Source organism: Chiloscyllium plagiosum, unplaced genomic scaffold, assembly GCF_037043375.1.
Source record: "Chiloscyllium plagiosum isolate Xiang-an unplaced genomic scaffold, Cpla_swu_hap1 HiC_scaffold_9, whole genome shotgun sequence".
NCBI classification, from domain to species: domain Eukaryota; kingdom Metazoa; phylum Chordata; class Chondrichthyes; order Orectolobiformes; family Hemiscylliidae; genus Chiloscyllium; species Chiloscyllium plagiosum.
This window is the reverse complement of record NW_028270147.1, coordinates 37,661,491-37,679,834: the sequence shown is the minus strand read 5'-3', so window position 1 is coordinate 37,679,834 and position 18,344 is coordinate 37,661,491. Positions and strand designations below refer to the sequence as shown.

Genomic DNA, 18,344 nt, shown 5'->3' with positions numbered 1-18,344 from the left:
TGAAACATTGACTCTCCTGCTCCTCGGATGTTGCCCGACCCACTGTGCTTTTCCAGCACCTCACCTTTCACTCTGATCTCCAGCATCTGCAGTCCTCACTTTCTCCTAGAGATTTCAAAGGCTGAACAATGTGTTACTTGGTAGTAATACAAAATATTTCAAAGTAGGATGCATTTACACATCAAAATAGGCAAATCTCACTCCAAATGACTAATTTGATTAGTTCGCTATTAAGATCGTGACAAAAATATAATTTTGTCATGTTTACATATCTTGCCCATGTAGCTTTCAACTTTTTATTACCTATGTTTTGACAATGTTCTTAAAAAATTAAAATGGCTGCCCAGGGAAAATGAATCTCTTTCAGCCAGATGATCAAAAATTACTTGATACAAATGTTTGGAGGGAGACAGTGCAGTTAAAATGAAAATATATACATTCCATAATCAGTGGCTCCTTTGAGAAATGTGATACATAACTGACACAGTGCATCAATTTGATCTCCTAAAAGATAACTAACAATGTTAATACTTCCCTGGAACTAATGTGACCATGTATCAGCTGGTTTATTAAATATCTCAGTAGGGAGCATCCACAAGTTTCCAAATTTCTATGACACAAGCAATTTCCAAATCAGAAAAATATTTTCTTTGAAGGAATTATAACTCGGCACTTCTATGGTGTAGCCGATACCCTAGAGTGATTGGAACATTTTAAGCAGGTGGTTTAAATATTAAACAAAGAAATTTGGAATTTAGAACAGAACAGCATGAAAAGTAGGAGCAGGAGTATACCATTCAGTTCCTCGAGCCCATTGGCCCATTCACAGATATCGGAAGTGATCTGCCTCAACACCATTTCCTTGTATTACACCCCTATATCCCTTGATGTTTTTTAATATGCTTATGATGAACACATTCCTCCAATGATTAAGCTTCCACAATACTCTGGTGCAGAGAATCCCAAACATTCACAGCCCTCTGAATGAAGAGAATCATAATCATCCCAGCCCTCAATGGCCTGCCCCTTATTCTAAGACTGTGTTGTGACTGTGTCCCCTGGTTCTTGACCTTCTCAGCCAGAGGACAGAACCATCCTGCATTTATTCTGTCAGTCCCTGTTCGAAATTTCTACGCTTCAATAAGCTCATCTCTCATTCTTCTATACTCCAGACAATATCGGCTCAGCCTTATTAAACTTTCCTCATTGGACAATCCATCCATTCCAGTAATAGTTTGGTGAACTTAAGTTGCACTCCTGCAGCAGTAAAAATGATTTTCCTTTGCTAAGGAGATCAAAACTGCACACAATGGTGACGAGGGTGGGAAAATACAATCCGAATGAAAACATCTGATTCCTAATGTTGAGAAATAGCTTTCTGATTTTCCTCTCAAGGCGTAAATAGTGACCTCAGAATTCAGCCATTGACCAGTCACTATCTTATTTCCATGCACTTGAATTGCTTTAAATCTTTAAAATACCTTTCTTTTATAGGCCATTTCTAATTCTTCTCCCCTTTTCCAAGAAGGTACAATTTCCCAACATATAAATCAAAGTGGGTACCTGGTAGCTTTAGCTTACCAAATACTTATCCAAACCATCATCCAAATGCTTCTTTGCAACAATGCTCCATGATCACTCTTGTTCTCAACCCTTCATTCATGCAGGTCAGCAACATCAAAGTACCTGCCTCGGAACATCATGCTTGCCCTAAGAATAACTCAGGCACAACATCAACCCAAATACATTTTTCTTTGGAGTTCAGGGGTATCTCTAACTTGCTCGTTTCTGCGAGGTTGTTTTGCACACAGAGAGAGACACATATCTCATGTAACAACTCAGATATGTTTGCACGCATTTTATGGAGCTCTATTTTCTTCCTTAAAATCACTCACCTTAGTGCTTACTTGGAAGCTGCCAGTCACTATCTACCTCATATTTCTTTCTTGTTGATAAAGGGGAAACATTAGATGTAGTGTATTTAGAGTTGTAATGTATTTAGAGTTCCAGAAGGCATTCAATAAGGTGCCAGATAAAAGGTTACTACACTAGATAAGAACTCACTGTATTGGGGCTAATGTATTAGCGTTGACTGAGGATTGGTTAACACACAGAGGACAGAGGGTCAGGATTAAAGGTCTTTTTCGTGTAGAAAGTTGTAACGAGTGGAGTGCCACAAATATCAAAGATAATTATTTAGTGTCTATATTAATGATTTGATGGAGGGGAAGAGAGGAACGTATGTAAATTTACTGACGAGACAAGAATAGGTGGGAGGGTTTGTTGTGATAAGGACGTAAGGGATCGGCAAGGGGATATAAATAGGTTTAGTGCATGGGTCTTTTTCATGTTGGAAACAAGTAACAAGTGGAGTGCCACAGTGATCAGTCAAAGATCAACTATTTATGATTTATTTTCATGATTAAACGGAGAAGAGAGATTGTCATGTTTCCAAATAGGGAGGAGGGTATGTTGTGATGAGGTCATAAGGAATGTGCAAAGGGATATAAATAGGCTTGGTGAGTGGGCAAAAACTTGGCAAGTGAAGTTCAATGCAGAAAAGTTTGAGGTTATGCTCCTTGCGTGGAAGAATCAGAAGCCAAACTATAATTTAAATGGAGACAGACTTCAATAAAATTGTACTGTTCAGGTATTTGGGTGTTCTTGTGCATGAAACACGAAAATGTTAGTATCCAGACACAAGTAATCAAGGAGGCAAGTGAAATTTTAGCCTTTATTGTTCAGGGGTTGGAATTTAAAAATATGGAAGTCTTGATATGATTAAATAAGATATTGGTGAGGCTGAACCTGCAATGCTGCGTACAGGTTTAAAGTCTCTGCATTTAAAAAAGGATACACTGACCTTGGAGACAGTTCAAAAAAGATTCACTAAGCTGATTCCCGAGATGAAGGGTTAACTTATCAGATGGGACACGATCTTACTAAATGGCGAGGCAGGCGTAGGAGGCTAAATGGCTAATCCTGTCTTTGTACTGCACATTTATTGACTGCAGCACTAACTTACAGGCTTCCCGCCTCTGTGTGGGTCACATAGCTTTTTTTAGCGCACAAGGTCGTTAGTGCTCAGTTACAGGCTGCTGGCATCGAGGGGTTGCATTGCTTTTTAGTACAGAGGGTGGAGGCAGGCAACTTGTGACAGTGGGGAGTACTGAATAGTTAGGCTATCAGTTGGGGCTGAACATTTCACTGTGCAACACCACATTATATCAATGTCAGAGCTACAGCAAGTACTCACTGCCTGCGTAACAAACACACTACTTGGCCATGTGTGAAATTCAAAGGAAGTAGTTCCTAGTTGGTGAAGGAGGACTACAGTCAGCCAGGTGTTACTACCACAGTCAAAGAGCTTGTCCTATTCTAGTCCAGAGGCTTGGCCACAGACAGTCGAATACTTGGTACTATCAGACTTTGGAGACTCATGTCGTTGGTTGCCCAGGAATTGGGCCACAGACAATCTTGCAGATTAAGTGTAAACGAACTGGAGGTTACAGGTATGGCAATCTTGATGCTGTAGAGACAACGGGCCAATTTTTCCCAGATACACAGAAGACATGAACGGTAGTAGATTAAATGGACATAGAGTCATTGAGTCATAGAGATGGAAAGCACAGAAACAGACCCTTCAATCCAACTCGTCCAGACTGACCAGATATCTTAATCTAATCTAGTCCCATTTGCCAGCACTTGGCCCATATCCCTCTAAATCCTTCATACTTACAAACCCATCCAGATATATTTTAAATGTTGTAATTGTACCAGCCTTTACCACATCCTCTGGCAGCACATTCCACACATGCACAACCCTCTGCGAGAAAAGGTTGCCCCTTAGGTTTCTTTTATATCTTTCCCCTTTCACCGTAAGCCTATGCCCTCTCGTTCTGGACTTCCCTCACCCCAGGGAAAAGACCTTGTCTATTTACCCAATCCATGCCCCTCATAGAGTCATAGAGATGTACAGCATGGAAACAGACCCTTCGGTCCAACCCGTCCATGCCGGTCAGATATCCCAACGCAATCTAGTCCCTCCTACCAGCACCCGGCCCATATGCCTCCAAACCTTTCCTATTCATATACCCATCCAGATGCCTTTTAGATGTTTCAATTGTACCATCCTCCACCACTTCATCTGGCAACTCATTCCATACATGCACCACACTCTGCATGAAAAAGTTGCCTCATAGGTCTCTTTTATATCTTTCCCCTCTCACCCTAAACCTATGCCCTCTAGTTCTGGACTCCCCGACCCCAGGGAAATGATTTTGTCTGTTTATCCTGTCCATGGCCCTCATAATTTTGTACAGCCCCAGCCTGTTCAGCCTCTCCCTATAGCACAAATCCTCCAACCCTGGCAACATCCTTGTAAATTTTTTCTGAACCCTTTCAAGTTTCACAACATCTTTCCGATAGGAAGGAGACCAGAATTGAACGCAATATTCCAACAGTGGCCTAACCAATGTCCTGTACAGCCGCAACATGTCCTCCCAACTCCTGTACTCAATACTCTGACCAATAAAGGAAAGCATACCAAACGCCTTCTTCACTATCCTATCGACCCGTGACTCTACTTTCAAGGCGCTGTGAACCTGCACTCCAAGGTCTCTTTGTTCAGCAACACTCCCCAGGACCTTACCATTAAGTGATTAAGTCCTGCTAAGATTTGCTTTCCCAAAATTCAGCACCTCGTATTTATCTGAATTAAACTCCATTTGCCACTCCTCAGCCCATTTGCCCACCTGGTCCAGATCCTGTTGTAATCTGAAATAACCTTCTTCGCTGTCCACTACAACTCCAATTTTGGTGTCATATGCAACTTACTAACTGTACCTCTTATGTTAAAACCAAATCATTTATATAAATGATGAAAAGTAGTGGACACAATACCAATCGTTGTGGCACTCCGCTGGTCACAGGCCTCCAGTTTGAAAAGCAACCCTCCACCACCACCCTCTGTCTTCTACCTTTGAGCCAGTTCTGTATCCAAATGGCTAGTTCTCTCTGTATTCCATGAGATCTAACCTTGCTAACCAGTCTCCCATGGGGAACCTTGTCGAACGCCTTGCTGAAGTCTATATAAACCACACCCACCACTCTGCCCTCATCAATCCTCTTTGTTACTTTTTCAAAAAACTCAATCAAGTTTGTGAGACATGATTTTCCAAGTACAAAGCCATGCTGACAAGCGCTAATCTGTCCTTGCCTTTCCAAATACATGTACATCCTGTCCCTCAGGATTCCCTCCAACAATTTCCCCACCACCGACATCAGGCTCACCGGTCAATCGTTCCCTGGCTTGTCCTTACCACCCTTCTTAAATAATGGCACCACATTAGCCAGCCTTCAGTCTTCTGATACCTCACCTGTGACTATTGATGAAACAAGTATCTCAGCAGGGGGCCCAGCAATCACTTCCCTATCTTCCCACAGAGTTCTAGGGTACACTTAATCATGCCCTGGCAATTTATCCACTTTCATGCATTTCAAGACATCCAGCACTTCCTCCTCTGTAATATGGACATTTTTCAAGATGTCACCATCTATCTCCCTACAGTCTATATCTTCCATGTCCTTTTCCACAGTAAATACTGATGCAAAATACTTGTTTAGTATCTCCCCCATCTCCTGCAGCTCCACACAAAGGCCGCCTTGCTGATTTTTGAGGGGCTCTATTCTGTCCCATTACCCTTTTGTCCTTAATGTATTTGTAAAAACCCTTTGGATTCTCCTTAATTCTCTTTGCCAAAGCTATCTCATGTACCCTTTTTGTCCTCCTGGTTTCCCTCTTAATATATTCCTACTGCCTTTATACTCTAAGGATTTACTCAATCTCTCTGTCTTTACCTGACACATACTTCCTTCTTTTCTTAACCAAACCCTCAATTTCTTTAGTCATCCAGCACTCCCTATGCCTACCAGCCTTTCCTTTCACCCTAACAGGAATATACTATCTCTGCACTCTTGTTATCTCATTTATGAAGACTTCCCTTTTCCAACCGTCCCTTTACCTGTGAATATCTGCACCCAATCAGCTTTTGAAAGTTCTTGTCTAATACTGTCAAAATTAGCCTTCCTCCAATTTAGAACTTCAACTTTTAGATCTGGTCTATCCTTTTCCATCACTATTTTAAAACTAATAGAACAATGGTTGTTGGCCCAAAGTGCTCCCCCACTGACACCTCAGTCACCCGCTCTGCCTTATTTGCCAAGAATAAGTCAAGTTTTGCACCTTCTCTAGTAGGTACGTCCACATACTGACTCAGAAAATGCTCTTGTACACTCTCATATAAACTCTTAACGCTATGGCAGTCCCAGATTATGTTTGGAAAGTTAAAATCCCCTCCCATAACCAACCTATTATTCTTACAGATAACTGAGATCTCCTGACCAAATTTGCTTCTCAATTTCTCTCTGACTATTAGGGAGTCTACAATACAATCCCAATAACATGATCATCCCTTCCTTATTTCTCAGTTCCACCCAAATAACTTTCCTGGATGTATTTCCGGGAATATCCTCCCTCAGCACATCTGTAGTGCTATCCCTTATCAAAAACACCACTCCCCCTCCTCTCTTGCCTCCCTATCCTTCCTATAGCATTTGTATCCTGGAACATTAAGCTGCCAGTCCTGCCCATCCCTGAGCCACGTTTCTGTAATTGCTATGATATCCCAGTCCCATGTTCCTAACCATGCCCTGAGCTCATCTGCCTTCCCTGTTAGGTCTCTTGCATTGAAATAAACACAGTTTAATTTATCAGTCCTACCTTGTTTTCTGCTTTGTCCCTGTCTGCCCTGACTGTTTGAGTCACTTCTTTTCTCAACTGTACAGGTCTCAGATTGACCTTTTCCTCACTATCTCCCTGGATCCCCCCACACCCTTAATAGTTTAAATCCGCCTGAGCAGCTCTAGCAAATCTCCCTGCCAGTATGTTAATCCCCTTCCAATTCAGGTGCAATCCATCCTTCTTGTACAGGGTACTTCTACTCCAGAACAGATTCTAATGATCCAAAAATGTGAATCCTTCTCCCAGACACCAGCTCCATAGCCACACATTCTTCTGCTCTATCCTCCTATTCCTACCCTCACTAGCTTGTAGTACCTGGTAGTAATCCAGATATTACTACCCTCGAGGACCTTCTTTTTAAATTTCTGCCTAACTTTCTGTAATCACCCTTCAGAATCTCAAACTTTTCCCTTCCTATGTTGTTGGTTCCAATGTGTACAATGACCTCCTGCTGGTCCCTCTCCCCCTTGAGAACATTCTGCACCCTCTCTGAGATATCCTTGATCCTGGCCCCAGGAAGGCAATACACCATTCTAATTTTTCACAGCTGGCCGCAGAAACATTTGTCTGTGCCCCTGAATAGAGCATCCCCTAACACAATCGATCGCTTGTAACCCAACATATCCCTCATTACATTAGAGCCAGTCTTGAGACCAGAAACTTGGCTGTTCGTGCTACATTGCCCTGAAAGTCCATCACCCCCCTACATTCCCCACAACAGCATATTTGTTTGAAATGGGGACAGCCACAGGAGACTCCTGTACTACCCGCCTACCTTTCCTACCTTTCTTGGAGTTAACCCATCTACCTGACTGGATCCACGGCCTTCAGCCCTTCCTAAAACTGCCATCCATCACACCCCCTAGCTCTTGTAAATTCCGCATTGCCTCTAACTGTCGCTCCAACTGATCCATTCGATCTGATAGGATTTGCAACCAATGACATTTACTGCAGATATAATCCTCAGTAACCCTTAAATTCTCCTGAAACTCCCACATCCTAGAAGAGAACATATCACTCTACTAAAGGCCATTTTGCTCCTTCCAATCTATAGGCCCAGAAAATAGTTCCAATCTACAGGCCCAGAAAATAGTTCCACGTTATTGCTCTCCAAAACACTGCTCCAGGCTAACTTAATACTTATGTCTTTTCTTTTTAAAATTTAATCAAGAGACAGATCCTAATAAAAACATATAATCAAGAAAGAACCCACTCTACTCTATTGTAGATTTACAGCAAGGCTGTACTTAAAACTGTTTAGTTATGCAGCATGCAATGCTGAAAACTGTAGTCCACAAGCCATGGTGAGATGTACGTGCATGCTCGAGTTAGAGTAACTGTTGGCCCTATGAGTGTGAGGTGGCAGAGGGAAGATGGTGGCACTTATGCCAATTACCTTCTTCCTACAGTGCTGGCATTCCTCTAGGTGGCTGAGACTACTTCAACCTGGGTGGCAATCTCAAACCAGGCTGGCACGGTCTGGGATTGTGGCATTTTCTTTTGGTCCTGGTGGAACAAGAACTTTGTCTGCACTATCCTGTACACCACCCTGTCCAACTGGAACTCCAGCACCCTGCCCATAAAGCAAGTGCTATCTTCCCCCTTTTTGCCATGAGTGGGGCAAATGTTATAAGCCATGCAGGGTAGCTCTGGACTAACAGCACTTCTCCGGTTGTACAATGGCCTTTTCGATAAGGCACAGGTGCAAGTGATTCGGTTTAATTCCGGGAGCTCCAGTGAGTGGTGAGTTGCTCCGGGAATGGTGCATAGTGAGATGGAGTATAAATTGGACTTGATACTTGCCATGAGGACTGAAATGCCAGTTGATGTGGTGAATTTGGTAAGAGATGGCAAGAAAAATTACTTCTCCGCACGACGAATCACTTCACTAAACTCAATGGGACTTGTACTTTGCCAAAAATTGCAAGATACAGCCCATAGTTTTTTTTTTATAGATATTTTTATTAGAAATTTAACATTTTTACAAGTTTACAAAAATAAACAAAACTCTCAGATATAAACATTGATATACAATTAGCTCAAATATACAATAGCCAAAATTTGACAAAAAAAAAACAAAACAACAAAAAAAAACCAAAAAAAAAAGAAAACAACAAAAAGGAACAAGCAGACAAAACTCAACTATCTACTAATCTAACCTACAACTAACCAGGGTGTATATTTAAGTCTCTTACATGCTCGGGATGTGTTAACATCAGATATGATAAAACCCGTATTCGTGCGGGATTCCTCCCCCGAGGGGCCGCGGACCAGCCAGGTCTGTAGTCTCAATTAAATAAAAGCCCTTGTTAGGATAGCCGAAATATCTGTATTTATGTAATTCAAAAAGGGCTGCCATATTTTATAAAATAATTCGGTCTTTCGGTGCACCATGTTTGTAAGGAAGTCAAGGGGAATACATTCCATAATTAGTCTGTGCCAATTTGAAAGTCCAGGGGGGCCCTCCGCCACCCAGTTCATCAAAATATTTTTCCTTGCACAGAAAGAAAGAATAGAAAATAGTCTCTTCCCGTACGTGTCCAGGGAGGGAAAGTTCGAAAAGCCCAATAGGAGAGATACGGGGTCCACTTTTATTTCCGTTCCTAAAATTTCTGTCAGGGTACTTGCTACTTTAGTCCAATATCCACGGATCTTATGACAGGTCCATAAGCAATGTACAAGAGTGCCCACCTCTATTTTGCATTTAGGACACATTGGAGATGCTCCTGCTTTAAATTTTGCCAATCGAACCGGTGCTATATGGGCCCTATGAAGTATCTTCAGCTGGATAGCCTGGGTTCTGTTACAAATAGTAATTCTTCTAGCATTTTCCCAGATATCATTCCACGTTTCTGTGGAGATTTCTAGTCCCAGATCCTGATCCCATGTTTTAAGCAGATTATCCATATCTCCCGATACTTCATCATGTAGCAAATGATAAATATTACTGACGGAAGATACCCCCACTGGTCGTAGGACACTACATTCTCTATCGGATTTATAAAGACTATCTAATAACGTAGTCTTCTTCTGTATAAAATCTCGAATTTGGAAGTATCGAAAGAGGTCTCCATTGGGTAATCCGAATTTCTGACGCAGCTGTCCGAAAGACATCAGGACCCCATCTTTAAATAAATCCCCGAGACATGAGATACCCCTGGCTCTCCAGAGTTTAAAAGTGGCATCTGTTAACCCCGGTTGGAATCCCCATGCTCCCACTATCGGTGCATAGGGGGATGTTTTATGTGAATTACCCTCATTTTGCCGCATTATATTCCAAGCCTTGATTGTATTCAGTATTATAGGGTTTTTACAGTGATCTGTAATGATTTTCCTCTTGTCTGAGAATAAAAGGTTAATAAGTGGGTATTTTACTTGAGAAGCCTCGATGTCCAACCAGATTGATTGTGGATCAGACAAAACCCAATCAGCTATATAACTTAATAGGGAACTTAATTGATATTTCCTAAAATCTGGGAAGTCCAATCCACCCCTTGCCTGTGGAAGCTGTAGCTTCTTCAGCTTAATGAGGGGCCGCCTATGGTTCCAGATAAAGGAACTCAGCCAGCCGTATAATTTACATAAAGCTGTCCTCGGCAGCATCACCGGAAGCATTCTCATAGGATATAGGAGACGGGGCAGGATATTCATTTTGATTAATGCTATTCTACCCAGCCAGGAAATTGGCAGGTCTCCCCATCGCTGGAGGTCCTGCCTTATCCTTTCCAATAAATTCACAAAATTAGCCTTATACAACTGACCAAATACTGGAGTAATAAAAATGCCTAAATATAAGAAACCCTCCAGGGACCAGCGAAAGGGAAAAAGGGAACCGTCCGCTAAGCGGGGTATCACAGCAAGGCCACCCATTGGCATAGCCTCCGATTTTGAAAAATTAATTTTATAGCCTGAGAATGCACTAAATGTATTAATAACTTGGATTAAGCGGGGTATGGACATCAAAGGGTTACTGAGGAATAGAAGAACATCATCTGCATAAAGGGTAATTTTATGTTTACCTGTACCAATCCTTGGGGCCACTATATTAGGATCAGCTCGTATAGCTTCTGCTAGTGGTTCAATTATTAGCGTGAATAACAATGGTGAGAGGGGACATCCCTGACGGCAGCCCCTACCCACACTGAAGCTATCCGAGCCTAATCCATTGGTAACCACAACTGCTTTGGGATCACTATACAATGTTGAGATCCATTTGGTAAACACCTGTCCAACACCAAACCTCTCCAATGTGTAAAACAAATATGACCATTCGACCCTATCAAATGCCTTTTCCGCGTCTAATGAAACCACTACTCCTGGTATCTTTCCCTGATGACAAGCTTGAATCATATTCAGAGCCCTTCTAACATTATTGGATGATCTACGGCCCTTAATAAACCCCGTCTGATCCTCCTTTATAATATGTGGCAGTATCCTTTCTAATCTCAGTGCTAATGTTTTAGAGAGGATTTTAAAATCTACATTTAGCAAGGATATTGGTCTGTATGATGTACAATCTTCTGGGTCCTTTCCTTTTTTGAGGATAAGAGAGATATTTGCCTCTTTCAGCGAAGGCGGGAGACAGCCCTGACTATATGCATAGTTATACATGTCCATAAGTGGACCAACCAGTATTTCTGTAAATTCTTTATAGAATTCAGCTTGAAAGCCATCTGGGCCCGGCGTCTTACCATTTTGAAGGTGCCTAATTGCATCAACTATTTCTTGGGGTGTAAGAGGAGCATTTAGGACCGATACTTGTTCCGGAGTTAGGTCTGGAAAAGTCAAATTTTTAAAAAATGACTGCATCCTCTTCGCCCTATCTTCACAATCCTGTGATTTATATAACTCAGAATAGAATTTTCTAAAGGTCGCATTAATCTTTTTATGATCATGAGTCAAAATACCCGTACTTTCCTTGATAGACATAATAGTCTGAGGGGCCTTTTTTTTCTTTGCAAGAAATGCTAAGTATCTACCCGGTTTGTCGCCATATTCATATAATCTTTGCTTTGCAAATAATATTTCCCTCTTAGCCGTTTGAGTAAGTGTAGTATTTAGAGCTGTCCTAAGAGCTGTAATCCTTTGCAATTTAATAATAGAGGGTCTATCAATGTATGCTGTTTCAGCCGCTTTTAAGCGGGTTTCAAGCAAACGCTGTTGTTCTCCTTTTAATTTCTTCTGGGTCGCTGAGTAGGAGATGATCAAGCCTCGCGTGTAAGCTTTGATGGTCTCCCACATCATTGACGGGTTGCTAGCTGTACCTGAATTAATTTCTAAAAAAGTTTTAAATTCTTGAGAGAAGTACTTTACAAATTTACTATCTTTCATTAAGAAGGGGTCCATACGCCAATGCCGAGGGGATGTCCCACTGTTCTTCGCCTTAGTTTCCATATATACAGCAGCGTGGTCAGAAATTGCTATATTACCTATTTTACAGGATGATATGGAATTTAAAAAAATTGAGGGGGCAAAAAACATATCAATTCTGGTATGACATTTATGTGGATTAGAGTAGAAAGAAAAATCTCTACCCTGTGGATGAAGACATCTCCATACATCTACTAATCCTAATTCTTTGTTCAGATCCATCAATTGTCTAGATCTGGGAGATACTCCTGCAGTACTCTTGGGAATCCTGTCTATTTCCGGATCCATAATACAATTAAAGTCTCCCCCTATAATTATATGACGGGCATCAAAAGCCATCAATTTTGAGAAGGCTTCCGTTATAAATTTAAAGGGGTGTGCCGGGGGGCAGTACAAATTTAAAATCCCATATTCCTCTCCATTTATGAGAGCTTTAATCAAGATATATCGTCCAGATTCGTCTTTTATCTGCTTTAGGATTTTGAAAGGGAAATTCTTCCGAACAAGAATAACAACTCCCCTGCTTTTTGAGCTAAAAGAAGAAAAAAAGGCCTGATCAAATCCGCCCTGTCGTAATTTCAAGTGTTCTTTATCTGACAGATGCGTCTCCTGTAGGAGAGCTATATCAACTCTTTCCTTCTTAAGATTTGATAATATTTTCTTCCTTTTAAGTGGCGAATTACTCCCTTTGACATTCCAGGTGCACCACTTAACCGATTGATCAACCATAATCCTCTGGGCCAATCCGAGACCCCTCGGGAGGGGGAACCCCATCCAGAACATCCCGGGCATGGAACATGTAAAATTTACAAAAATAAACCCTCTTTAATACACCCACAACAATACAGTAAAAAACTATTTCTAAATAAAAAAAATATAAAACGTATCTAAGTGGAGACTTTCCCCCTTGTTCCCAGGGGGCATCACTTCCTCTCCAAAAATCCCTCATATCCTCTCCCAACCAATGCCCCACCCTTGACCCAGGCACTCCTCAATAAAGTGAGGAAAATTCAAATATAATACAAAGCTAGAGTTAACAGTGAGCACCCCACCCCCACCCCTACCAACACCTGGGTATATTTGGTAATGTTAATACCACATATAAACATATAACTATAAAATTACCAGTTCAACAAATAATAATTAAATATGATAATACAAAATAACGAAGGGAAAAACAACCCCGCTCCTAAAGACAGAGGTAAAATCGAATAAGGTAACCACCTCCCCCCACCCACATTAACCAAATCCCCCAGCTTATATATACATATATATACATACACATACATATATATATATATATACATACATACACACACACATATACATACACCCCTCATATATACATAAAATAATAACAGAAAACAACTCCAAGGGGGGGGGGGGGGAGAAAATCAAATCCCTCTCCCCACCCCCCATAATAATATTAAGCAATAAGGTAAGAAAAGAAAAAAAAAGGGAGGGGATATAAACCAAAACGGGGGGGGGGGAAGGCAGACCAACATCCATTATGTCCTACAGTTTATCTAAGAGAGTCCAAGAATTCCTTAGCCTTTTCTGGTGATCCAAAGTTATATACAGATCCTTCATGGTTAAAGCGTAACATCGCTGGGTAGCGTAAGGAGTACTGTACATTTAAGTCCCTTAAACGCTTCTTCGCCTCGTCGAATGCCTTCCTCTTTCGAACCAGAGCCGGGGAAAAGTCCTGAAATAGCATGATCTTGGATCCTTTGTAGATCATAGCTTGGGGGTCTTTTCCGAGATTTCTAGAGGCTTCTAGGAGTATCTGCCTCTCCCTGTAGCTCTGCAGCCGGAACAGGACCGGGCGCGGGCGCTGGTTCGAGCCGGGCCCGCGTATTGCTACCCGGTAGGCCCATTCCACCCTTACCTGGCCTGATCCAGCTTGCAGATTTAAAAGTTGTGGCAGCCACTGCTCCAGGAATGCTGTAAGCTGGCCTTCCTCTTCCTGCTCGGGAAGGCCCAGCAAACGAATATTTTTTCGACGACCTCGATTATCGAGGTCGTCAATATGATTTTCCAAGGTCCGGACTCGCTGCTCGAGAGTCCGGACCTGATCCACGGCCGATTGAGCGGTTGTCTCCGAGGTCGCGGCCTTTAGCTCCGCCCCTCCGACTCGGCGTTGAATTTCATCAATTTCACGGTCATGCTTCTTCAGCGCGGCCGAGAGCGACTCCCAACGATTCCTGGATTCGACAATAAAGGCATCAATCTTCGAGTCAAGCTTGGAAAGCATTTCTGCAAGGCTTGTTACTGTTGGTAAGTCCCCCGGGGCGGCTGTGGACGCCTCTGCTGCAGCTGGAGAGTGTGGGGGAGGGGTTCCTGCTTGCTGAGAGCTGCGGGCTCCCTTCCCTTTAGTCATTTTAACTTAGGATAAAGTTGCTTAAATATAATATTACACCACTAATTCAGTTACTAAACTATTATAAATGATTTATAAATGATTTGGTAAGCTTGGTAGGGGGTAGGTGACCCACTGTGCCCAAGTCTTGGGAGGAGCACTATAGACTCAGTCTTACTGGGTCGCCGCCATCTTGGATCCCCCAGCCCATAGTTTTATAACAGAGAGAGAGGGTGAGACACATAGAGAGAGACAGACAGACATCTTTTGGCCCATTGTGACCGTGTTCATATCCCACCTTTCAGCATTTTGCCCAAAGCCTTGTATGTAATGATGTCTCAAGCGATTATTTAAATATTTCTGAAATGTTGTGATGATTCCTGCCTTTACCACCCTTTCACAAAGTAACTTCCAGTTTGCCTCCACCCTCTGGGTGAAATCATTTTTGCTTAAATCTCTTGCCCCATACCTTAACTCTGCGTCCCCTGGTTAATGATCTTACCACTAAGAAAAAAAAAGTTTACAACTATAAATCCATTTATGCCCGTCATAACTTTGTAGGTCTCAATCAGATTCCCCCTCTGCCTTCTTTACTCCAAGGAAAACAACCCTATTCTACACAGTGTCTCATCATAGTTGAAGTACTCTATTCCATCTAACTTTACACAGTGTTCCAATATCCTGTGCAGTCCCATCAAAATTTTCCAACTTTTGTATTCTATGTCTTGACTAAAATAGGCAAGTATCCGATACGCCTTCTTAACCACCCTGATGAAGGGCTTATACTTGAAACATAGACTCTCCTGCTCCTCGGATGTTGCCTGACATGCTGTGCTTTTCCAGCACCACGCTTTTCGACTCTGACTCTCCAGCATCTGCAGTCCTCACTTTCTCCTTTTTAACCACCCTGTCCACCTGTTCTGTTGCCTTCAAGAACCTGTGTACGTACACAAAAAGATGGGGATGATCCTCAGTATTACCCAGGGTCTTACCAGTCAATGTGTACTCCCTTGCCTTGTTAGTTCTCCCAGACTGCATAACTTCACACTTCTCACGATTCAACTCCATCTGCTACTGCTCTGCTCATCTGACCAACCTACCTATATCCTCCTGTCATCCTCGCTGTTTACCACGCTGAAAGTTAATTTGTCTTAAACAGTAACTTAACTGTTTTAAACTGCGATTTTTGGTTACTTGATAAATGTAAACAAAAATTAGACTTTAAAGAGATATTAATCCTTATGATCTCCTCAGTTATCCAGCTCTTGGCTTCACATATTGTGCACTCAAGAAACACTTAGCATTTTGCCTGAAATGGTAGAATGTTGGACTGTATAGCATTACCCTTGTTACATTTAATGTAAATTAGCATTCTTATCTCTTTCTTTGTGTAAATCACCATATATGTTTGAGCACCAGTCTTTAGTTTGATTTAGCATTTCATATCGTCAATCATCCAGATTGGAAGGAGACATAGTAAAAAGACTGCATAGGTTCCACTTCACAGTCCTGATTTAAATAAAAGGGTAACTTGTAGTTCTTAAAAATGTGTTGCTGGAAAAGCACAGCAGGTCAGGCAGCATCAAAGGAACAGGAGAATCGACATTTCGGGCGTAAGCCCTTCTTCAGGAGTGAGGACGGTGTGCCAAGCAGGCTAAGATAAAAGGTAGGGAGGAGGGATTTGGGGGAGGGGCGTTGGGAATACGATAGGTGGAAAGAGGTTAAGATGAGGGTGATAGGCTGGAAAGGGGGTGGAGGCGGAGAGGTCGGGAAGAAGATTGCAGGTCAAGAAGGCGGTGCTGAGTCTGAGTCTGACCCATTGTCTCAGACAAACCTGACAGCCCCGGCCGACCAATTGTCTCAGCAGACTCTAATTGGATTGGTGGCAAAGTTGGCAACAAGATATCGGAAACAATTTTCTTCTTCATTGTTCAAAGTTACCTTTAATCACTAGATTTCAGTCAATAGCACTGTGCACTGGGCAACTCTACTCAGTTAGAAATAGTGCTCCTAACCATTATCACCAGAGTGAACACATGCTGATATCCCAATCCACAAACTATGATGCCACAGCAATATAATATAAAAACTGAATCTACAGGATCATTAGACAGTTCAGCAAAAGCAGGGATGTTGTTGTTCATATATCTTTATCCTCTTTCCTTAGAGGGAGGTGGAAGACTTGCTGGCTGGTTGATGGTCTGTCAGGTCAGAAGGTGAATGTTCTTTCCATGGCTATAATGGGAGGATGTTCCAGGTTTCCACAGCCCCATATTACGAGGAATGAAGTACAAATATCCCATAACCTCCCTTATTCATAGTTAAAGTTTGGTCTCCACTTACTGGGATTGTAATGAGTAGGATTCAAACTCTACACTTTCTGTATTAGAGGCAGGAGATAAGCATCTAGTAAATTTTCATGCCATCCAGAACAGGGTGGTCAGTCAATATATTCTGTCTGCATTATAGTGCTGCACCAGTATAAGAAGTGTAGAGAAGGCATGAAGAATGACCTTCAGCATACTAAATATTTGTCCTCCATACAGATTTTGCTGTCACAGTCAGTACCACCAGTGTACAAGGGCTTTGACTTACACACTTCAGGCTTTTGAACACAGGACTGTGAGAATAAAAAGAGAAATAGCTACAAGATGCAAACACTTCAAGGCAGCAATTAACAAAACTTTGCAGGATACTCAAATACTCTCTCCTGGTGAGGAGGGGATATTAGCAATTCATAATATCTATATTCTGAAAGAGTGCAGAGACACTTACTGCTGAGGGACAAATGAATCAAGGCAGCTCCCATATTCTAGGCAGTGAAGCTTGTGCTGGACATTGCACATTAATTAAATATTAAAGAAAGTGAAACTCTTCATTTGACATAACGGCATGGGTTGACAGCAGATGCTTGCATTGCAATGTAAAATCAATCTTTGTCTCCTAGAAACCCATCAATATAATGGAAATGAATAGTCTTTGCACTCAATGATATTGCTCCTCGGCAAAATGCGATTAACCATTTTGCACTGGCAAACTTGGAATTCATAATTCTTCTTATGCAAGAATGGGCTTACTTGATTGATGTGGCAAGTTCCTCCTTGAATTCATCTGTAGCTATACAATGAGGCACAGTCATAATTGTTTTGATCCATAGTTTATGTTGTTTTGTTTATTGAGGAACTTTGCAGATCTTCCTATGGAGGTAGCAAAGAACCTAGAAGACCTCTGACATGGATCTTAATGTCTTTACATTTAACCAGGAGGAAAATATTCAAGGGAAACCTTGGTCTATCTATCAGTTGGCTGTAGCATCTATAAGTGTGGTACTGGCAAAGCACAGCAGGTCAGGCAACATCCAAGGAGGAGAGTCTGCACTTTGGGCATAAGCCCTTCATCAGGAATGAGGCTTGTGGGCCGGGAGGACTGAGAGATAAATGGGAGGTGGGTGGAGTTGGGGAGAAGTTAGCTGGGAATGCGATAGGTGGATGGGGGTGAAAGTGATTGGTCGGAGAAAGGGATGGAGCAGATAGGTGGGAAGGAAGATGGACAGGTAGGACTATTCAAGAGGGCAGTGCCAAGCTGGAAGGTTGGGATTGGATAAGGTGGGGGGAGGGGAAATGGGGAAACTGGTGAAATCCACATTGATCCCATGTGGTTCATTGACACCTACTGCATTGCATTCCCGGCTACCTTTCCCCCACAGCCCCAATCCCCTCACATTTACCTCTCAGCCCTCTTGGTCCACAAGTCTCATGCCTGATGAAGGGCTTATGACCAAGATGTCGACTCTTGTGCTCCTCGGATGCTGCC

General features: G+C 42.2%; 1 protein-coding gene across 2 annotated transcripts in view; it reads right to left on the bottom strand.

Annotated features, from left to right (window-relative positions):
• Nucleotides 1-18,344, bottom strand: part of b4galt2 (beta-1,4-galactosyltransferase 2) — a 550,978-nt gene that overhangs the window by 52,275 nt on the left and 480,359 nt on the right. The gene's annotated exons all lie outside the window — the stretch shown is intronic.